The sequence below is a fragment of the Sycon ciliatum genome, chromosome 3 (assembly GCF_964019385.1).
Source record: "Sycon ciliatum chromosome 3, ocSycCili1.1, whole genome shotgun sequence".
Taxonomy (NCBI): domain Eukaryota; kingdom Metazoa; phylum Porifera; class Calcarea; order Leucosolenida; family Sycettidae; genus Sycon; species Sycon ciliatum.
The window spans coordinates 29,303,061-29,316,073 of NC_088645.1; the positions used below are offsets into that span (position 1 = coordinate 29,303,061).

General features: G+C 46.4%; 1 long non-coding RNA gene across 1 annotated transcript in view; it reads left to right on the forward strand.

Annotated features, from left to right (window-relative positions):
- Nucleotides 1–1,983: 1,983 nt before the first annotated feature.
- LOC135812644 (uncharacterized) overlaps nt 1,984–13,013 on the forward strand; it is a 22,461-nt gene continuing 11,431 nt past the window's right edge. The window contains exons 1-3 of the long non-coding RNA XR_010552893.1: nt 1,984–2,070; nt 2,156–2,211; nt 9,605–9,721. This is a non-coding gene — a long non-coding RNA (uncharacterized LOC135812644). The remainder of the gene's footprint in view (nt 2,071–2,155; nt 2,212–9,604; nt 9,722–13,013) is intronic.

A 13,013-nucleotide genomic window follows, 5' to 3' on the forward strand; every position in this document is an offset into this window, starting at 1 on the left:
TGATGGAGAGTTACTCTAAACTCGTATCCATATGTCCTTTTCTATTTTACATTTATTTATGGCTCAACATCCGAGTTTCAAATAATAATAATTTATACAAAAAAGAACGACCAAGGAACTCCAAGTTACGCCATTGTCCACTAACACCACCAGTTACTAAACAATCAGCTCGTGCGAAAACATTGCACGACACTGACCGACGGTATGTTATTTCTCTATGCTCTCGACCGATAGGCATTACCAGAAGCACTCTTAACCATATTTGGCGTGCAGCTCGTGTGCATGAGGGTAGATTTCGGCTCCGTTGTAAAATTTGTAGCGGACTTGACATTCGAGCAAAACTAAATCCACAGGGAACCCTTGATCAATATCGTAGCGCCATTGCAGGGCAATGCAGGCGCAAGGCATTGGCTTGTATCAAGAGTGCATAATTATAAAGAACCTGTTATTTTAGATGCAAAATGACTCACCCACTACGCCATGCCATAAAAGTCAAAGTCCACACAGAAATTTCAATATAAATCTACTTGTTCACCCTTCCTGCTGGCCTGGGCTGTTAGCATAGTATTTATTCCTTCATTTTTCCAAAATATACTTCAAATGTCATTAATTTTCATTTATTATTATTATTATTATTATTAAATATTTATGAAGCCTGTGGCTTTATAACTGAGACTGACTTTATAATCGAATATACCCCCCATGGCTTTAAAGGTGCGTACATACGGTACGAGCTCTTCTACATTCTTTTTTTGGTTGATGTTGTTCGCGCTGCGACGGAGTTAGTAGGGTCCGCAATCTCAGCATAACTTCCTACTACAGTACCTACTAGTCTGAGTGATGTCTTACACCCATGACTGTGTATGTACCGTTCGTTATACTCCATGTCCATACAAGTAACAGTTTTACTTGTGGATCTACACACAGGGAAATGCACGCATCATACATTCATAGGGCAGGTCAACAGCTACTATACATGTAGTTTGGAGCAGGGAGTAGTAAAATACCGGGTTTTTTTCAATTTGCAGATTGGCTACCTTGATGCAGAGATCAATAGGCTACATTGTTTGCTGGCAATAGACCTTATTCGATAACGTGACTTTTGGACTCGCCTCCAGGGATTTGTCATAAGCTAGGGCACGCGTACGAGAAACGAGTGGCAAGAAAGGCCCAGTTTGTACAAAAGAGTAGTAAAATACCGGTATTTATCTACTCCTATGTTCGCACACAGAGTCCACTGTGCACTGAGCGCAGATCTCTTGCCACTCCCTGGTTCCCGGGACCCCGGTTCACGTGATTGTGACGTTTATCGAATAAGGCCTGCACCGATGAGCTAATGGAGTCCGGTATTTTACTACGGTACCCCCTGACTGCGGTAAATTATTCTGCCCCTCTACTGTCTATTTTTGACATGTCCAGCTAGCTAGGGAGTACTAAAAAACGATTTTTAGTACTCCCTGGCCGGCCTGCATGCTCAGTACAGTACGTGTGCTGGGCAAGTCCAAGATCTGATCCAGTGCGCAATGCGCATGCCAAATATGCAAAAGAGCTGACGCATGTACAAACTGGGGTACCGAAAGCGTTGGTCCGACGTAGATCTACGCTGTGCACATGTGGTACGACCGAGTTCAAGAGTCCATTGTGAATGCGGAAAGCCAGTACGGTATGTGCTTATTGCTTGCGCAATATGGCTTACCGATATACCATGATATACGGTGCGCCGTGCAAATATGCACTACATTATCATGTGACAACGAAACTCAGGAACTTCACAAAATTGGTTCAAACACACCAAAGAAATCGGTCCAAACATCGGGCGAAACCGATATTAATCTGAAAAAAGTGCAGGAATTTGGCATGTTTCTCCGGATGGAATCCTGCAAACCTTGATTTCCGGAAGACGCAATGCAAAAGCTGGGCTACGCAAGGAGAAGAAAAGAGACCACTGACAACAACAGCGTCACTCTTATCTGTACCGGTTGTTAGAGCAAGTAGTTAGTTTCCCAATCCGTTGGTCCTGAATCTGTTGGTCTTGATTCTGTTGGTCTTCATTTCTCCAACGTGTGTGTGGTGAGTGCTGTTTTCCACGAAGTATCAAGTGCTGGCGATAGTTGTTCAGTCTCTAGCTAAGTCAGTCTCTCTACTCTGCTCGCAGACCTTTTTTGGATCTCTTTGCGGACTTTGGTCAACGTAGCCTCCGTCTTCCTCCCGGTGAGTTTCTGCTGCTGTGGTTAGTTTCCCTCTCATGATATATATCGTACTTGTGCTTCGTTTCAACACGCTATATTTTCTTTTGGCCCCATGGCTGTGTGAGCTATGATGCCGGTGTCATTCTTGTATTCCATATGACGTGTGTTGATGTGTTCTCGCTGTCTGCAAGAACTGTCGGCATGTATCTGGGTGTCAGGCAGAGGTTGTAGGCGCGCGGGTTCCTGGTCGGCTGGGGTCAGCGAGAATCGTCTAGCAAATTGTTAAAGGGACTCATTCTCCTCTCCATATTGCTCCTTGCAGTAGAGTATTGAATTGTGACATTAGGAGTGGAAATTGCTTACACATGTAAACTCCATGCGCCAAACACTACATTGTACCTGTATGAAACTCGTAATCACTTACTATCTATTAGAGTTGTATGTAGTATGCTCAGTTGACTTTCTTGCTTATTTCTTGTCACAAGATCAGCGCATTGTAGTCACTTGTAATCCAGGGCGTGATGCTGAGGGGGAAATCGTCTCGCCTCGAAGTGCTGTTGTTTAGCTCATAAGGACAAACTTTTGCTGCATCTCACGCAGGTTCACGTGGCTATTTCCCCGTATCACCAAGGTTTTTTTCTTCGGGTGCGCATTGCTGCTTGTTGTACAATAGACGAAACACGCACACGAATTTCTCTTCATCGCCTCGGTGATTCAGTTAAAGGGGCACTCCGGGAATATTTTCGGTGGTGTGTTCTCTTCATGGGGGCCTTATATGGCCCCCAAGGAATGGGGAATCGCGAAAACTAGGCCCAAAAAGTCGATATACGAAGCTAGGGAGGGCCAAGTTTGTCTCCTCTTTTGATGGTTTTGATGACGTCACGTGTGATTAGTATTCAAATTCTCTGCATTTGAAGATCTTAGTTGTTTGAATTTTCTGGTGATGAAGAACGATGTTTGGTCAACATTCCCAAGCTTCACAACTGCGACCATACTCTAAGGAACCTGAAGGACCTCCTGAGGTGCCACTGGTAGAAGCGCAGCCTGATGACGGCCAGGAAATTGGAGCGGACGACTTCACTGGTCGACAAGGAAATAACGATTGGTGTTCCTGCCAGAAATGTGGGGTGATGCAGAGGGCAGTCGATTACCTTCGCTGTCGAGAGAGCGCTGCAGCTGTTAGCATTGACAGCCCTTTGACGTGCGTTACACATCACCCCGACTTCGTGTCAGCTTGTCTAAAAAAACTGTTCTGACCATATGCCTCACGACATATAGAGAATTTCGGGATCCTCGTACGCGGACCAGTGAAGTCGTCCGCTCCAATCTCCTGGCCCTCATCAGGCTGCGCTTCTACCAGGGGCACCTCAGAGGGTCCTTCAGGTTCCTTAGAGTAGGTCCGCAGTTGTGAAGCTTGGGAATGTCGACCAAACATCGTTCTTCATCACCAGAAAATTCAAACAACTAAGATCTTCAAATGCAGAGAATTTGAATACTAATCACACGTGACGTCATCAAAACCATCAAAAGAGGAGACAAACTTGGCCCTCCCTGGCTTCATATATCGACTTTTTGGGTCTAGTTTTCGCGATTCCCCATTCCTTGGGGGCCATACAAGGCACCCATGAAGAGAACACACCACCGAAAATATTCCCGGAGTGCCCCTTTAAACGGGAACTAGGCCCAATAGTTCTTATGCACATTGTACAGATGTACGAAGTTCTGTACTATGGCCGTAGGTGTGTACGTACCCGGTTGGGTGTTCATTGTGTGCTATACATGCGCGTTTGACCCAGTTAGCCTCACAATTCATGGCAAACTATCACTTTTCAAGCCTTCTTCACTTTGGGATTGAACTAACGACTAGCTAGATCTCTGCCGGAAAAAGATTTCGTATGAAATGCCTTCATGGCCCATTTCATAGTGGAAATAGCAGTAAACACAATAGGGTCCTGCACATTCAACACCCAACCGGGTCTACGGGATTCTACAAGATTATACGGGATTTCGTGCATCTGTACAATGTGCGTAAGGCCTATAACATAAAGGCTTTCCATGCTTCACTTCGTTGTGAGATTGGTTTTACGGAGGTGCACACTCTGGTTTATGTACTCTTGCTTGAAATGTTTATAGACGATTTTTGCAGATTTCAAATCTTTACCAGTGGCAGTGGGGAAAAGCACGAGGAGAATTTGTGAGCTTGAGCACATAACAATGTGTTGTCAGTCTGCTGGCTGGTTTCGCTGCCTGTTTTCGTTGCTTGTCATGTACTCGTGTTTAACCCTCGAAGTGCCATTGAGCGGGAATCAATGTGTCATAACTCAGCTAGATCTCCACGGATCTTTACAAACGATGGCTCTGTGGAAAGATATCAAGGCCAGGTAAACAGCTAGAAAGCGAAGATGCAGCGAAAATTGTCTTCTTCGCTAGGATGTCTGATCGAAGTTCGTGCTCTGCATTTTCGTAGCATTTGCGCTTTCCCACGCGCTCGATCGAGCGCAGCACAGTCAACTTTCAGCGCGGATAAAGTTGACCTGAAAGCCACTGAGAATCTCGATGTTTTGATTGCCGTGAAAAAATAGATAACAGCGATGCTCATACTTCATGTTTTCTACTCGCGACAATTGTTTGTCCGTGTGGCGCACTTCAGGCTTCGCCCTGGCGACATCTATATTCCTTGACACAAAACGATGTGATTAGTAGATAGCCAAGGTCTTCCTGAACGCGTAGAGTGGTCGTTTGTAACTATTCTGTGTTTTAGAGGTGGAGATACGAAAATATTTGTACGCACTTAATCATTCTGGTCGCCTCAAGTCGCCCTTAGCAGTACAAGAGACCCAGTACAGTATAAAGCGGGATTCACAGAAGCTTTTTTGCGATGCGACACGCGATGCGACAGGTGCGAAACCGGGAAAACCCCAAATCGCAGCCATGTCGCACTCCACGCAACTGCCGGAACTGGGCCATCGCAGAAGTTGAGCTTGGCTCAACTTTTGCGATGCGATGCGACAAGCGATTTGGCGTACCATTTTGACCTTTTCTACAGCAAAGTTGTACAAAGGTTCAAGAGTTGCCTATAAATTTGTACAAGTTGTATCAAACCGCACGAATATCATGGTGACGTAGCCAAATCAGCAAGATGTCGCATCACTGACTTCTTCTGTGAATGGTATTTCGTGGGTTCGCATCGCACGCGTCCGTCGCAGATCGCGTCGCATCGCGTGTCTCATCGCAAAAAAGCTTCTGTGAATCCCGCTAACACTTTCAATGTTGTCACTCCTCAAGTCACCCTTAGCAGTACAAGAGACCCAGTACAGTATAACACTTTCTATGTTGTCACTCCTCAAGTCACCCTTAGCAGTAAAAGAGACCCAGTGCAGTTTAACACTTTCATTGTTGTCACTCCTCAAGTCACCCTTAGCAGTACAAGAGACCCAGTACAGTATAACACTTTCAATGTTGTCACTCCTCAAGTCACCCTTAGCAGTACAAGAGACCCAGTACAGCATAACACTGTCAATGTTGTCACGTGGTTATCAAGAGCGTTGCTGTTGTTTCAATCAGGCACCAGGGTTTTTTTGTTCTGCTTTCGGAAATAGGCTGTGTGCTTGGAGCGTGTGTTTGAGACACCCGTATTGTTAGTTTGTAAAGCGGAGGAAACGTTGTTGGCGCAGGCAAAGCTTTGAAACGTGGTGAAATGTGTTTTTGGACGTCTAACGTGTGCGTGGGTGCGGGTTTGCGTGTGTGTGTGTGGGGGGGGGGGGGGTGTGTAGCATTATAGTAATAATGCAGATTGATGGGTGCATGCAGCTGCTTCCTGCTGCCACTATGCTGCTATGATTGCTAGCGCTTTTACTGCATGCTCATGCTTTGCTGCTGGCTACAGTCACGTGCACTGTACATCACGGTAACCATGTCGGACAAATGTCTTGGTGCATGCTCACATGGTACTCTATGCGTCATGGCATTCTACAGTTGTGGCAAGAGAAATCCGAAACTTGGCATAAGGGACTGCACCATGCAGTCTGCAGCCCCTGCAGCCCTGAATACGTACAGTACATGTGTTACATACAACTTTATCTGTCTGATGACAAAACTCGTACTCATCACAGTCAAAGTTCAAAATGTGCTGGCAAAATGAATGGGGAGTGGATGGGGCTGTGTTTACATACCCCTTATGTGTACCATTTTTGTGTACTGTGTGTACCTAAGCTGTGACCTTTTGATCTGTTTGGGATGCATACGGCTCTATAGTACAAATTAGGTGCAGTGCATTACATCATTGATGTCCATTTGTGGCGCTGTCCCCTATGGCTAGTGTCGGATTTCACTTGCCACAACTGTACGTGTCATGCAACGTGACACTCAACGTGACATTCATGCATTCATGCGCCACGCTCAACGTAGGCGGCATGCGTCGTGGGCACTCAACGTGGCATGCTCAAGTTTGCCTACCGTAAAGTCGCGGATAAAAGCCGGGTTTGCATACAAGCACATCGCGGATAGAAGCCTGAAAATCAAACGGGTCAAATGCATATAAGCCTGTCGCGCGCAGTAGCCTGGCTTCTAATAAGTTCTATGCAAGCACGGATCGGGTAAGTCAAGAGTGCATGCGATATGTACAGTGCATAGTAAAACTGCCGCCATACCAGTAGTCAGTGGTACGCGTATCGCGCGCAGAAGATGTGCATACACGCCTGGCCAAAATATCAGTGGTGCATAAAAGCATGGTTTGCATACAAGCCTGGTTTGCATTAAAGCCCGATGCAGAAAGCGCCTTATGTGCTTATAAGCCCGGCTTTTATCCGCGACTTTACGATATACTGTAAAGTCCGAAGCAAACGCCCACCCCATTTTTTGCAAGATCTGCTGGCCTGTACGCGCTGAGACATGAACTTTTGGCCTGACCCTACGGGTATGTTACGGGACGGACTTGAAAGTTCACTTCACACCGTAGCGAAAAGTGACTACTGCTACGGTAAACTATGGCACAAAGCTAGAGCCGAGTAGAGGCTAGAGTTGGAAGCTCATAGCTCGATAGAGACTGCACTGTTGGACGTAGACTACGGCTCAACTGAAAGTGTCGCAATCCACTCGAGCGGTGTCAAAGCAAGTGACTTTCGATCTGTAAACGTTCATGGATAACTTTCTTGCTCCTCTTCAGTCACCATGAATAACCTTTGCCTTGCCTTTGTCTGTGAAGTTCGCAGTTACCGCCGGTCGGAGCTGCACAGAGCCTATATGTCCAGGGACAATTTTGTAGAATTCCGTCGGCCACCCGAAAACGAGAACGATTGTAATGCCCTTTCGGCTATGCAATCTGGAAGAGATTTTGCCTTCTTGCAACGTGAGATGGCTTTTTCGCCGTGCAGGCGGTGTCATTCTACAGCACTGCTTTGAACTCCACGTCGAACTTGTGGCGTCTTGGCATGGCGAAAAAACAATAGCTTTCAAGAACGACTCGGAAAGGATTGAATTCAGTTGGTCCTTTCTTGGCGAGGTTAGTGCATTTTTGTCTGCGGGAATTTGATTTTGAGCTATACTATAGCGAGAGTTCTTTTGCTTTAGTCTTTGCCATAGGCAGTTCGTAGGCTTTTCATGTCTACTCGTACGAAATCGAACTTTCTGTACACCATTCTTGTCCTCAAGACGACGTACCTGTGCCCTGCATTGCGAAAATAGTACAATCGAGCTGGGGTGGGCGTTTGCAGCGAAGTGGGCGTTTGCTTTGGACTTTACGGTATTATTCTATATTATTTCGATCCGTTCTGTGTGTGGATCACTCTTGTCAGATTGCTGCGTTTTACCCACCCACCTCCCATTTCTGATCTCTCATTTACTTTGATAAATTAAATAAACGGGTGTTGGCCATGCTCATTTCCGGCTACTGAGGGCCCTCGGTCTTCGCCCTCGGACGTGACTATCCTCTTGGCAAAGATCCTGCTCTCTCCGTAGTATCTCACTTCGCTGGCAAGCACCCTATGTACCGCAAGCTGCTGTATGTTGTAGTTAATGTGTGCGGGTGTGTGTTCGTGTGTGTGTGTGTGTTCGTGTGTACGTGTTCGTGTGTGTTTGTGTGCTGTTTGTGTGTGCTCTGTGCATGTGTGTGTGCTGTGTGTGTGCTGTGTGTGTGTGTTTGTGTGTGTGTATGTGTGTGTGTGTGTGTGTGTGTGCTCGCATGTGCGTGTGCTGTGTGTATGTGTGTGTTTGTGTAGCATTATAGTAATACCGTAAAGTCGCGGATAAAAGCCGGGCTTATAAGCATATAAGCCGCTTTCTGCATCAGGCTGCAATGCAAACCAGGCTTGTATGCAAACTATGCTTATATGCACCACTGATATTTTTGCCAGGCTTGTATGCACGTCGGCCGATCCAGGCTTGCATAGAAGCCAGGCTTCTACGCGCGACACGCGTAGATCTACCACTGACTACCGGTATGACGGCAGTTTTACTATGCACTGTACATAGCGCATGCACTCTTGACCTACCCCATTCGCGCTTGCATAGAAGCCAGGCTTCTACGCGCGACAGGTTTATCATTTGACCCGTTTGATTTTCAGGCTTCTATCCGCGATGTGCTTGTATGCAAACCCGGCTTTAATCCGCGACTTTACGGTAATGCAGATTAATGGGTGCACGCGGCTGCTTCGTGCTACCACTCAAACTATGCTGCTATGATTGCTAGCGCTTTTACTGCATGCTCATCCTTTGCTGCTGGCTACGGTCATGTGCACTGTTCATCACGGTAACCATGTCGGCCAAACATCTTGGTGTATGCTCACATGGTACTCTACGCGTCGTGGCATTCTACGTGTCATTCTACGTGATACTCAACGTGGCATTCATTCATGCGTGACGCTCAACGTAGGCGGCATGCGTCTCGGGCACTCCATGTGGCATACTAAAGTTTGCCTACATGTAGTTATATGTTTCGATCCGTTCTGTGTGTGGATCACTCTTGTCAGATCGTTGTGTTTCACCCACCCACCTCCCATTTCTCATCTCTCATATACTTTGATAAAGTAAATAAACGGGTATTTGCCATGCTCATTTCCGGCTGCTTAGGGCTCTCGGTCTTCGTCCCTCAGACGTGATTATCTTTTTGCCTCCGATAAAATCCTGCTCTCTCCGTAGCCTCTCACTTCGCTGGCCAGCACCCTCCGTACCACAAGCTACTGTGTGTTGTAGTTAATTGTGTATGTTTGTGTGTGTGCTCTGTGTGTGTGTGTGTGTGTGTGTGTGTGTGTGTGCTCTGTGTGTGTGTGTGCTCTGTGTGTGTGTGTGTGTGTGTGTGTGTGTGTGTGTGTGCTCTGTGTATGTTTGTGTGTGTGTGTGTGTGTGTGTGTGTGTGTGTGTGTGTGTGTGTGTGTGTGTGTGTGTGTGTGTGTTGGCCATGCTCATTTCCGGCTGCTCAGGGCTCTCGATCTTCGTCTCTCGAACAACGTGACTATCCTCTTGGTTCCGCCAAGATCCTGCCTAGTCTCGGTAGCCTCTCACTTTGCTCGCCAGCACCCTCCGTACCGCAAACTGCCGTATGTTCTAGATAATGTGTGTGTGTGTGTGTGTGTGTGTGTGTGTGTTTGTGTGTGTGTTTGTGTGCTGTGTGTGCGTGTCCTGCGTGCATGTGTGTATGCGCGAGTGTGTGTTCTGTGTGTGTGTAGATGTGTGCATGTTGTGTGTGTGTGCGTGTGTGTGTGTGCGTCGTCAGGCGAAATTACTGGTCAGTCGGCGACACACATTTTTCACAAAAAATTGCGTTTCACCTGCTGGGAGAGTATGCGTGTACTCGAGTCTCATCCTGAGCACGTTTTTTCTTCTTTTTTTCAGTTCCAGTATAGCTGTATTTTTCATTGCAAAGCCGTCCTCGATTGTTGTGTTCGTCGTTCAAACGAAGTGGACATTCACTCATGAAGGCAGAGGACATAGGAGCCTGATTGGAATTTCTCGTGGCATAGGACGGCCACACAGAGTCACTTTGGGATTTTCTGAATATAAAATACCGTACGCACGATGCTGAGATCAATTTGTGCGATATCAAATTGTTTGTGTGCTGGGAGAGTATGCGTGTACTCGAGTCTCATCCTGAGCATGTTTTTTCTTCTTTCTTTCAGTTCCAGTATAGCTGTATTTTTCATTGCAAAGCCGTCCTCGATTGTTGTGTTCGTCGTTCAAACGAAGTGGACATTCACTCATGAAGGCAGAGGACATAGGAGCCTGATTGGAATTTCTCGTGGCATAGGACGGCCACACAGAGTCACTTTGGGATTTTCTGAATATAAAATACCGTACGCACGATGCTGAGATCAATTTGTGCGATATCAAATTGTTTGTGATCTACCACATCGAGCAGAACGGGATCCAAACACAAGCTTACCGACGGTTAGGCTGCCGACCTGACTGGACAAATGATCCCTGGCTTCACCAGACGCCAGAAGTCGGATACCATGTCCTTTGCCGCGACGTCCATCTCCAAAAAGAACTCAGGTCCATCTTCGTCGTGAAAAGGCTTGAAATACTCAATATTAAACCGAGATTCGCGGTCTCACCCTTTCTCAGATCGAATCATTTTTTGTTGTAGCAGTTGCAGGGCAGATCCCCGCCACTACTTCAACAGGCGATGGCTCCAAAGCATGCCTGGAACAAGCCATGTCAAGGTTGCAAGCCACCCCTCTCAGCAAAAAATCGAAGAAATTCGAAATTTCAATGGTGGAAGGTATACTATGAAGAGAATTTCAAAAAGTATGTTTCGCGGAGCGATCGCTCAAACTACGTCATTCAAACTTTGCAGGATGGTTCAGACGTACATGCTAGGCATGGAACCACAGGCGATGATGCCATAGCTGACACACAGAGTAACACACACAGCAGATTCGTGTGCACAGATACTAAATTAGTGGACGTCGTCATCTTCTTCCCGCTGATCTCGAATGTACTATGACGTGCTATTTCGCCTGACGTGCTGCGTGTGTGTGCGTTTGTGTGTGTCGTGTACACATGGGTGTGTGTGGTGTGTGTGTGCGTGTGTGTGCGTGTGTTTGTGTAGCATTATAGTAATGTCTGCACGTGTGTGTGCTGTGGGCAGCATTATAGTAATAATGCAGATTAATGGGTGCACGCGGCTGCTTCCTGCTGCCAGTCAAACTATGCTGCTATGATTGGTAGCGCGTTTACTGCATGCTCATGCTTTGCTGCTGGCTACAGTCACGTGCACTGTACGTCACGGTAAAGTTGTCGGACAAACGTCTTGGTGCATGCTCACATGGTACTCTATGCGTCATGGCATTCTACGTGTCATGCAACGTGACACTCAACATGGCATTCATTCATTCATTCATGCGCGACGCTCAACGTAGTTGGCATGCGTCGTGGGCACTCAACGTGGCATGCTTAACCCTTTTACTGCTGGCCTAGTTTCCCCCTGCGGGCTAAGCTTTCAGCGCACTTGCCCTCATTTCAGACCCTGCATGCAAGTCGCCGAGCCAAATCTTTCGCCATGTTTGCATCTATTGATGTATATCCACGACCTATAGCTTGTTGGAAAGGCCTGAGCCAAGCGAAGACTCTCTGGCAGTTCTCAGCTCCATAGGCATGCTAAAGTTAGCATCACTTCTATGTGCTCTAGAAGAAGCCCTTACATGTCTCAGAATCGCTAAACAACTTCATAATAAATTTTCTTTCGCCATCTCTCTCAAACTAAACCAAACTTCACGATTCAAACTGCGCTGCAAAGCTGAGATCCAAGCGCTTTGTTTGATTCTCCACATGCATGTGCTGTAGCAAAGGGAAATCCTGTAAAAAAAAAAGCGAGTCGCGAGCAAAAAGTCTGAACTGATGGCCAGAAAGCGTATTTTTGATTTTTTTTGCAATTCTATTCGTCATCGCTCGCTCAAATCTAGTCCAATCGCAACGAACTTTATATCACTGGAAAGTTGAACTCAATACCTTTCCAACGGTACTGTAGAGGCAGAAAATTTCTTCGGTCAATACTTTCGTCCAACTCCAAAGAAAAGGAGTTCGTCCGGTTGAAAATTTCGTCCATAGATCATAAGAGTGTATAGAAACGCTGGACAAATCGATATTCGTCCTATATTTAATTTAGTCCAAAAGCTCCTTGGACGAAAAAGACGAAATTAAATTCCAGACGAATATTTCTGGTTATACAGTATATCGTTTTTGAAAATCGGCCGCCGTTGACACGAGTTACGACAGTTTGTACAGTGACATATGCACTTCGTACTATTGCGTGGACCGTGGAGCGAGATATCTCGTCATTCGCCGTTCAGGCACACTTTACAGAGCGAGATATCTCGTCATTTGCACTGAAAGGGTTAAGTTTGCCTAGTTTATTATATATTTTCGATCCGTTCTGTGTGTGGATCACTCTTGTCAGATCATTGCGTTTCACCCACCCACCTCCCATTTCTGATCTCTCATGTACTTTGATAAATTAAATAAACGGGTGTTGGCCATGCTCATTTCCGGCTACTGAGGGCCCTCAGTCTTCGTCCCGCGGACGTGACTATCCTCTTGGCTCCGCCAAGATTCTGCTCTCTCCGTTGTCTCTCACTTCGCTGGCCAGCACCGTCCGCACCGCATGCTGCTATATGTTGTAGTTACTGTGTGTGTGTGCGTGTTTGTGTTTGTTTGCTATTTGTGTGTGCTCTGTGCATGTGTGTGTGCTGTGTGTATGTGTATGAGTGTGTTTGTGTAGCATTATAGTAATAATGCAGATTAATGGGTGCACGCGGCTGCTTTGTGCTACCACTCAAACTATGCTGCTATGATTGCTAGCGCTTTTACTGCATGCTCATCCTTTGCTGCTGG